Here is an 8,611-nt window from a genome sequence, read left to right as displayed (position 1 = left end):
GCCGCGATAAACTTCCCAATTGAATTGGTAATGGCTTTAGCCCGGTCTGAGTCTGCAGGAATCGTCTGTTTAAATGACGTTTGGAGAAGTTGTTGTTGAGCTACTTTTTTCTTGCCCCCCGTCATCAACACACCAGGGTGATGTCGCGTTAAATGTGTGGCCATGCTTGACGTATTGCCTGCCTCATAAGATTTCCGCGTGGCACAATGCCTACACACCATAACTTTCCCTCCTTCCATCATTATTATAAGTAACAGGGAAGCCAAAGTGCTCCCATACATGTGATTTCAATGACGAGGGAGGCCTTTCCAGTTCGCCAACGTTGCTAGCACTCGCCATGATACTTGTTGCTGTGGATTCCCAGCTTCACGTGGAGTGAGTACGTAACAGAGTACTTTTTTTGTGTGTTTACACAATCACCCAGGCTGCTTAGCGGGTGATATGACGTGATATAAGTGGGACAGAGATGAGTGAATGAATGTTGTTGTCAACTCAGTACACATGCAGAGAGTGAGAATAAAGCGCACATGATTGTTTTTCTACCGGTTACATTTGAATGAATGAATGAATGGTCTTTATTGTCATTGCTACAGCACAGGTACCAAACAACGAAATTTAGGAGGGGTGGCTCCCCTGGCGTTAGAAAAAAAAAAAAAAAAACGATTTTGCTATTGATCCGCGGTACACATGCGTTCCGAACCGTGGAGGGCGATCCGAACGGATCACGGATTATCCGTGATCCGTTACACCCCTAGATAGTACTAGTTATTTTTTTGTCTGTCTTACATGTAACGATGAATTGAGAATCAAGGACCCCAATTGAAATAAGCCAGTGGCTTTCTTGGGTTTTTATCCTGTTAGTTGACCTTGTATGTAATATGTACTTTCATGTACCTACTTCTGCAAATCTTCTAATAAAGTTTTCAATCAATCAAAAAACTGCGGGGGAAACCCGATGTCTTTGTTCATTGATCGGAAACGAGTTTGTAACTTAGAAACGAGTTGTCCCATACAGTGATTTTGTCACGAAACAAGGAATGCAAAATCAAAAAAACAACGCATTACATTGGCCGTCCTATTGAGATGATAACTGTTTACAGATTGAACTCATTATCGCTATTAGGCTACCGAGTCTCGATCTCAAATGGCATTCAATTGTCAGGATTCATCTTTGATAAACAATATGCATTATTTGAAAATTGACAGCGCTGTACATAGTGTCATTCAATGCACAAGCACGTAATTTCAAACGATTTTGGTCGACAGCGAAATACATTATCAATATCTTATCAATTGTCAATATACTCTCTCCCTTTCCTGTCTGTCTTCACTATATCACGCAAGAGAAACACACCGTGGGGGAAACATGATCTCTTTGTTCATTGATCGGAAACGATCGAGAGCCATTCAACCCTCCCCCATCAACATCAAGTGTATGTAACTCAGAACTTTGTAACTTAGAAACGAGTTGTCCCATAGCCACGGTTCTTCGCTACAGAAACATTTTCACACAATGACAAACATGTGATGCGTTTTATATTATATTCTTTGAACAACAGAACGGGACAGGCGCGAGAAACTGCCACATATCATCCCAGTACCTCCATCCCACATGTATTTTTCATATTTTTCAATATATGTTGTATTGTCTGAACGAACATTTATTTCGCCATATTACGTGACTTATTACCTTCGTTTTTTTGTGAACGGGACGATCAGAAAGAGATTCGTTTACCACGAAACAAGGAATGCAAAATCATCCCCACAGGTGAAAAGAAAAAAGTGTCAAGGCACCATATGTCGAGGGAACAAAGCAATTAACATCTGCCAGTCATGTGGACGATTTGTCTGTGGCACATGCACCAAGCCAGCAACGGTGTGCTGGGGATGCTGACTGTCCCATGGCCAGGCCTGATGCCTCTCCTGCCCTGTCTACCTGACAGCGCCCACGCTGAGCGCTCCGGCGACCTCCTATTCACTTTCTACTTTTTAAAAAATATATATTGGTGTTCATATTAATTACCATACTTTTTACTTGGAAGAATTGACGTGAACATTGCAAGTAAATAAAAATGTTACTTGAATTATCTGTCTCTCTGTGTTCGTTTGTAGTAGAAATATCACATCTGATATATCTATGTAAATAGATTTCACTGCAACATGAACACACTATATTTTCACTTTTCACAACAGCTATTTTCATTTCATTTATAATGTGCAGTAAACAAACAAAATAATGTATACTCTCTGCAATTGGCTACTATACAATGGTGCCAAAATCAACTATCCAAATATGAATCTGCGTATATCTATGTACAACCTTGTTGTAGCCTATTATTATCATGGTCGACATGAGAATTGTTGGCTACTTCATATCACAACTGAACATTCATATCAGAATCAGAATCAGAAGACTTTTATTGCCATGACATGTAAACATGTTAGGAATTTGGTTTGGAACAATGGAGCACGGTTTACAGCAGGATAGGTGCAAGACAGGACAAGACAGTGCAAACCAACATCAAAGTGCAAGAGTCATAATTAATATAAATATAAAGTGCAGAGATCAAGTGTTCAAGTGTTCATATCCAGACAGTCCAAAGCTCTCTGGGTGGGGGTGGAGGGAGGGTAGATATATATATATATATATAGCCTATAGCATTATTTGAAAATTGACAGCGCTGTACAGGCATAATCATCAAAAAAGACATTATATACAATATTATAAATATCCGTTTGTTATATAATATTTGTTGATGAACTACTTTGCTGTGGTACCTATGTAATACCACACAGCTTGATAGGTACATACTGTGCAGTGTATCATTCATAACTGTACATAGGCTACACATATCATAATATCTTATCACTATTGCATGGAACTTGGGTGAAAAAAAAACCTCAGCTCCAACAAATCTGAAGGGATTGTAAAAGTCATACTGTACAGTTTATCATTTTCATAACTGTCTGTACATATACATATCTTATGTATCACTATTGCTATATATAGCCTATATATAAACACATTATGTTACAAATATCAGTCTTATCCACTGTATCTAATTCAGCACTGAAGCCTGAAGGTTGAGCACAGTGTGTGCCCCCTTGCTACCTCTGCTGATATAAAAGAGAATTGCAGCCTTGGAGAAAAAGATGGCAGCCGAATCCCAAGGCAAATACACAGACACACACAGAAATACTGCAAAATCGCTTTATACTAACTCGATTTTGAAAATGTAAAGATGCTGGGTTGTAGAACGCACATATCTAGGAAAAGTCATGAAAGGAGGGTCCTGAAATTTGATCGAGTGCAAAGGTAGATTTTTTTTGGTACTCACTGGTGCTGTTTAACACCTCACGGCTGATTAAGTGTTAACCCTATATGTGCCTGACGTCTAACAACATTCAAATGACTCTAACTTCATATTTTTTCGGATTTCAATGTATGACACATCATTTGAAAGCTTATGATCCGTAGTTCCAATCCACAACACGTCGCATTTGAAAGTGTTTATGTAATTTTTTTACATTTGAAAGTGTTTTTTGTTTATATATATTTATATTATACAATTTACCAGTCATATTCTGGAATGTGTCTAAATGTTAAAGTTCCATAAGTATAAGCAAAATAAAGTAACAGTTTGTAAATAAATAGTAGCATTTAAAAAATAAAAAAAACGAACCGTGAACCGTGACCCAAAAAACGAGGTTCATACCGAACCGTGGGCCAACTGAAATTAATATTCTTACTTCCCCTTTACATTGTGTGAGTCTCCATTTTTATTACGGCCAAGAGCCGGTTATGATCATTTTGATATGTTATGATTATGATAATTTGTTGTCGTTGTTGACGAAAATTGCACAATTTTCATTGTGCTACTGAAATTCTTGGTGTGCTACAATATTTTTCAACATGGTAGCACAGTGCTACCTGGGGAAAAGGTAAGCGCCAAGCCCTGACCTGTGACACCTTACCTGGCCAATTAGCAGCCCTGTGACACAGCCCGCCCCTGCAGGCCTGAGGTTGGACAGGTACGCCTCCACAGCCTTCACCACGGTGTAGCGCCTCGCCATCCTGACCTCTGAACCCTGACTCCTGGACACAGAGACACTGTTAGCTACTAGACACTGTTAGCTACTAGACACAGAGACACTGTTAGCTACTAGACACTGTTAGCTACTAGACACAGAGACACTGTTAGCTACTAGACACTGTTAGCTACTAGACACAGAGACACTGTTAGCTACTAGACACTGTTAGCTACTAGACACAGAGACACTGTTAGCTACTAGACACTGTTAGCTACTAGACACAGAGACACTGTTAGCTACTAGACACTGTTAGCTACTAGACACTGTTAGCTAGGGGTGTAACGATACATCGATTCACATCGATACATCGATTCATTGACTAACGATCTGATTACATCGACGCAATGTAAAAACATCGATCTATATCGTCATCTTAAAGATACACCTTTATTTTGAAATGGCACATTCTGCGTGACTGTCACCATTTCCGTGCAGCACGCGACTAGCAGACACTCTCTGCTCGGTTGGGAAAACTCAACATGTTGACTGACGCTGGCTGCGTTCGTCAAACACGCTCTGGAAATCTGATCAGCACTCGCAGAACGCCATTGTCCAATCAAATGACTTGACGTTGAACCCAGTGTTGTGCTCCGGCGCTCTCAGAGCGAGTTGACGAACGCAGCCCACATGTTACTGACGCTGTCAGCCAGTCAAACGCGGACTCCCAAACCCCACCTCTCCTCTCCTCTGAGCTGTCCTTCCAAACCCACGTTGCGCTAGCCTGCCTAGCTTAGTTAGCTAACGTTAGCTACAATAACTTTGCGAATAAAACAAACAACAAGCACCGTGTGTTCCTCACAGCCCACCACAGGGACACACATCTACCTCCACATCCACTGGGCTGCTACAGGCCAACTAGCCGCACAGACACACATATTCACAACACTGCATGCTAACAGAAGTTAAGCTAAAGCAGCTAACGTGTGTTTTTTGGGGGGGCATGGTAGGGTCGGGGAGGGGATACAACTTATACACACAAACAGACACACACACGCACACAACATGATATCGCGTCATATCGTCATATCGATCTTGAATCGAATCGAAATCGTATCGTGACTGACATTGTGATATCGTCAAACATTGTATCGTCATACAAACAAATCGATATAATATCGTATCGTGATGAAGCTGGTGATTTACACCCCTACTGTTAGCTAGTAGACACTGTTAGCTACTAGACACAGAGACACTGTTAGCTACTAGACACTAGGGATGCACGATATTATCGGCACCGATATTTATCGGCCCGATAATGGGAAATTAATGTTGTTAAATATTTATCGGTTTTATTAAATTTTAGCCGATATAGAGCCGATAATATGAAGCCGGAAATATTTCTGGTTCCGGTTGACGCGCTCATGCTGCTGCGCCTGCGTACAGCCACGCAGTGTATAGACGAGAGCGAAACATGTCTTCCCCGGTGTGGACATTCTTCACAGTTTCTGAGGCAGATAGTGCGTTTGCAATTTGCAACACATGTTCGACAAAAGTTCGGAGAGGAGAGCAGAGGTCTACGAGTTACAACACAACGAATCTCATAAGTCACCTTAAGATTCACCATTGCAAGCATGCTGTATGGAAGGAATATCAAGCACTAGTAGCAGAAGGTAGCCTAGCCGCGAAAAAAAAGCTTTACTCGAGACAGCTCAAAGGCTCAAGCAATCAATGGAAAAATAATGGAGTTTATGGCCCTCGACGACCAGCCTTTCTCTGTAGTAGAAGATAAAGGATTTCGCCAGCTAATTTCACATTTAGAGCCCCGGTATACACTCCCAAGCCGCCGCTATTTTGCAGACGTGTGCCTGCCTGCTCTGTACGATACAGTCGCCACACACATCCATAGTCTGATCGATACTAGCGTTAGCCAGATAAGTTTTATCACAACCTACTAGGGGTGTAACGGATCGCCCCCCACGGTTCGGCACGCATGTGTACCGCGGATCAATTGCAAAATGTAACCAAGTAATAATATTACTTAATATTAGTTAATATCCCTTGTAAATCACAATGTAGAGTTTCCATGAAAAGATAGACGTGACAGTTGCGTGCTTTGTTTTACTCTAAAGCGCAATGATAGGTTGATAATGGGGGGGAAAAAGTCCAGAACAACAAGGCTGCGTTCATAAATTCGCTCTGGAATCTGATCAGCATTCATGGAACGCCTCTTGTCCAATCAAATTACTTGGTCCCTTTATGACGTTGGACCCAGTGTGCTCTCCGGCGCTCTCAGAGCAAATTTACGAACGCAGCCCGAGTGTATCATGGCGAGTAGAGTAGTGCTGCTAATGTTGGCGACAGAGAAGAACTCGAAATGCCTCCCTCGTCATTTAAATCCCATGTATGGGAGCACTTTGGCTTCTCTGTCAATTATAACAATGACGGACAGTGTCATTGGAAGTGTGGTTGATAAAAAAGTTACGTTGTGCAACGAGAAAGTCGTACGAGCATGGCCACACATTTGACGGGAGTGTTGACGGGAGGCACGAGAAAGGCAGCTTCAACTTCTGATAATGTAGCCAATTTTTTCATACCATGTTTAAAGTAAGGTTTCACTTTATTAAAAGTGGCAGAAAACATGTTTATTTGTCTGCTTTAAAGAGCCCAGTGATTCACTGCTGGAACCAGGTGCCTCCCCCCTCTCTCCTACTGCATCATTTAAGTTGAATGTGTGTTTCTGTATATATATATACATACATAACATTCTACACTCAAACATTAGGCTACATATTAAACAGAAACACACATTCAACTTAGATTTATATATATATATATATACACACACACACATATATATATATACCAGTTTTGACATCTTGAATGTTGTTGGGTTTTACACAGTAAAAGTGGTGTTTTTACAGAATTCGAGGAAAAAGCTTTTTATTTTTATGTTTTGTGTTGATCCGAAAAATGATCCGATCCGTGACTCAAAAACCGTGACACGATCCGATCCGTGAGTTAGGTGATCCGTTACACCCCTACAACCTACCTCATCCTCATGCACTAAAAGTAGCATAGCCCTTTTCAGTTGCTTTATTAAGCATACTAGTGTAGCCTACTATGTGCCTTGTGTCATTCTGTTTATCTGCAGACTAAGCAGCCATTTGGCACTAGTTTCTGTAAAAGTTTATTTTTGTATTGACTGATTCACTTTATTTTATTTTTTGATATTTTATTTATACATTTTCAATTTACAGGGATAGACAAGATGCACTTTATTTTTGACACTTTTTTGATCTAATTACTCTTAGGTGAGCCTTTTTTGTTTTCATAAAAGGAGGCCAGATCTTGGCTAAAAAAAGCATTGTGCACTGTCTATAACAGATTCTGTTTGTTAGAGGAAATAATAAATGAACATTTGAAGAGTCAGAAGTGTTCTCTTTGTTGTGTTAACAATAGTGATGTAAGTTAGATTTGGTGAGATCACTATGGAATATTAAATCATCAATCTTTGCTGACTACATAGCCTTTCTTACCTTCAGGTGTGCATGAACTACAGGTTATCAACTGTGAAATTATATCTGTTCTCATATCGGTTATCGGCCATGAGAAGCGGGTAAACATCGGTATCGGTTGGGAAAAAATGCATATCGTGCATCCCTAATATTATTATGTTAAAGGTGCTGCTCATGAACTGAGCTGTTGATACGTGTGACTGGGGCGCTGTGATTAGACGTCACTGGATCCGCGAAACATGATTGTTCTTCTTCTTCTTCTTTTTATTTGATTGGCGGTTGGCAACCAGCTTAAGGTGCATTACCGCCACCTACTGGACTGTGTGGCGCATTACCACCCCCTACCGGACTGTGTGGAACGTTAGCTTGACAGGGGGAAAAATTGTAAATGAAATAAATAAACAAAATGGTGGGGAGGGGTAGGGGGAAAATTGTAAATGAAAGAAATAAACAAAATGGTGGGGAGGGGTAGGGTTAAATCCTACCTATCAATCCTGTTTCTTTCAGATATTTAATTACCTGGTTATTTACTTTATCTGTGTTTCCAAGTAAGTTTCCTACAGTAAACCTTAACTTAACTTTCTGAATTGCTGCTTTCAGGAGCTTTCTCTGTTCTTCATATTTTCCACATTCCAGCAGCACATGCTGAACAGATTCCGGGTTATTGCAGTGTGCACAAATGCCGTTTGGGTGTTTTCCTATTCTGTAAAGTGTGTCATTCAACCCAGTATGACCTATCCTGAGCCGGGATATCACTGTCTCTTCTTTCCGGTTCCTGCCCATCCTACTTCCTATTCCGACTTTCTTTTGAATGTTAAACAAATGCCTTCCTGTTTCATTTCTGTTCCAGTTTTCTTGCCATAGTTCCTGCATGTGTTTTTTAATGATTGATTTTACCTCAGCTTTACTAAGTGGAATATCCATTTCTATTGATTCTGATTTAAGTGACTGCTTAGCTAATATATCCGCATCTTCATTTCCTTCTACCCCTACATGAGCAGGAACCCAAACAAAGCAAACAGTGATATCCATACTATATATTACATAAATTAAATGATGGATCT

The sequence above is a fragment of the Nansenia antarctica genome (genome assembly GCF_963989245.1).
Source record: "Nansenia antarctica genome assembly, chromosome: 2".
Taxonomy (NCBI): Eukaryota; Metazoa; Chordata; class Actinopteri; order Argentiniformes; family Microstomatidae; genus Nansenia; species Nansenia antarctica.
Note: the sequence above shows the minus strand (reverse complement) of the source record.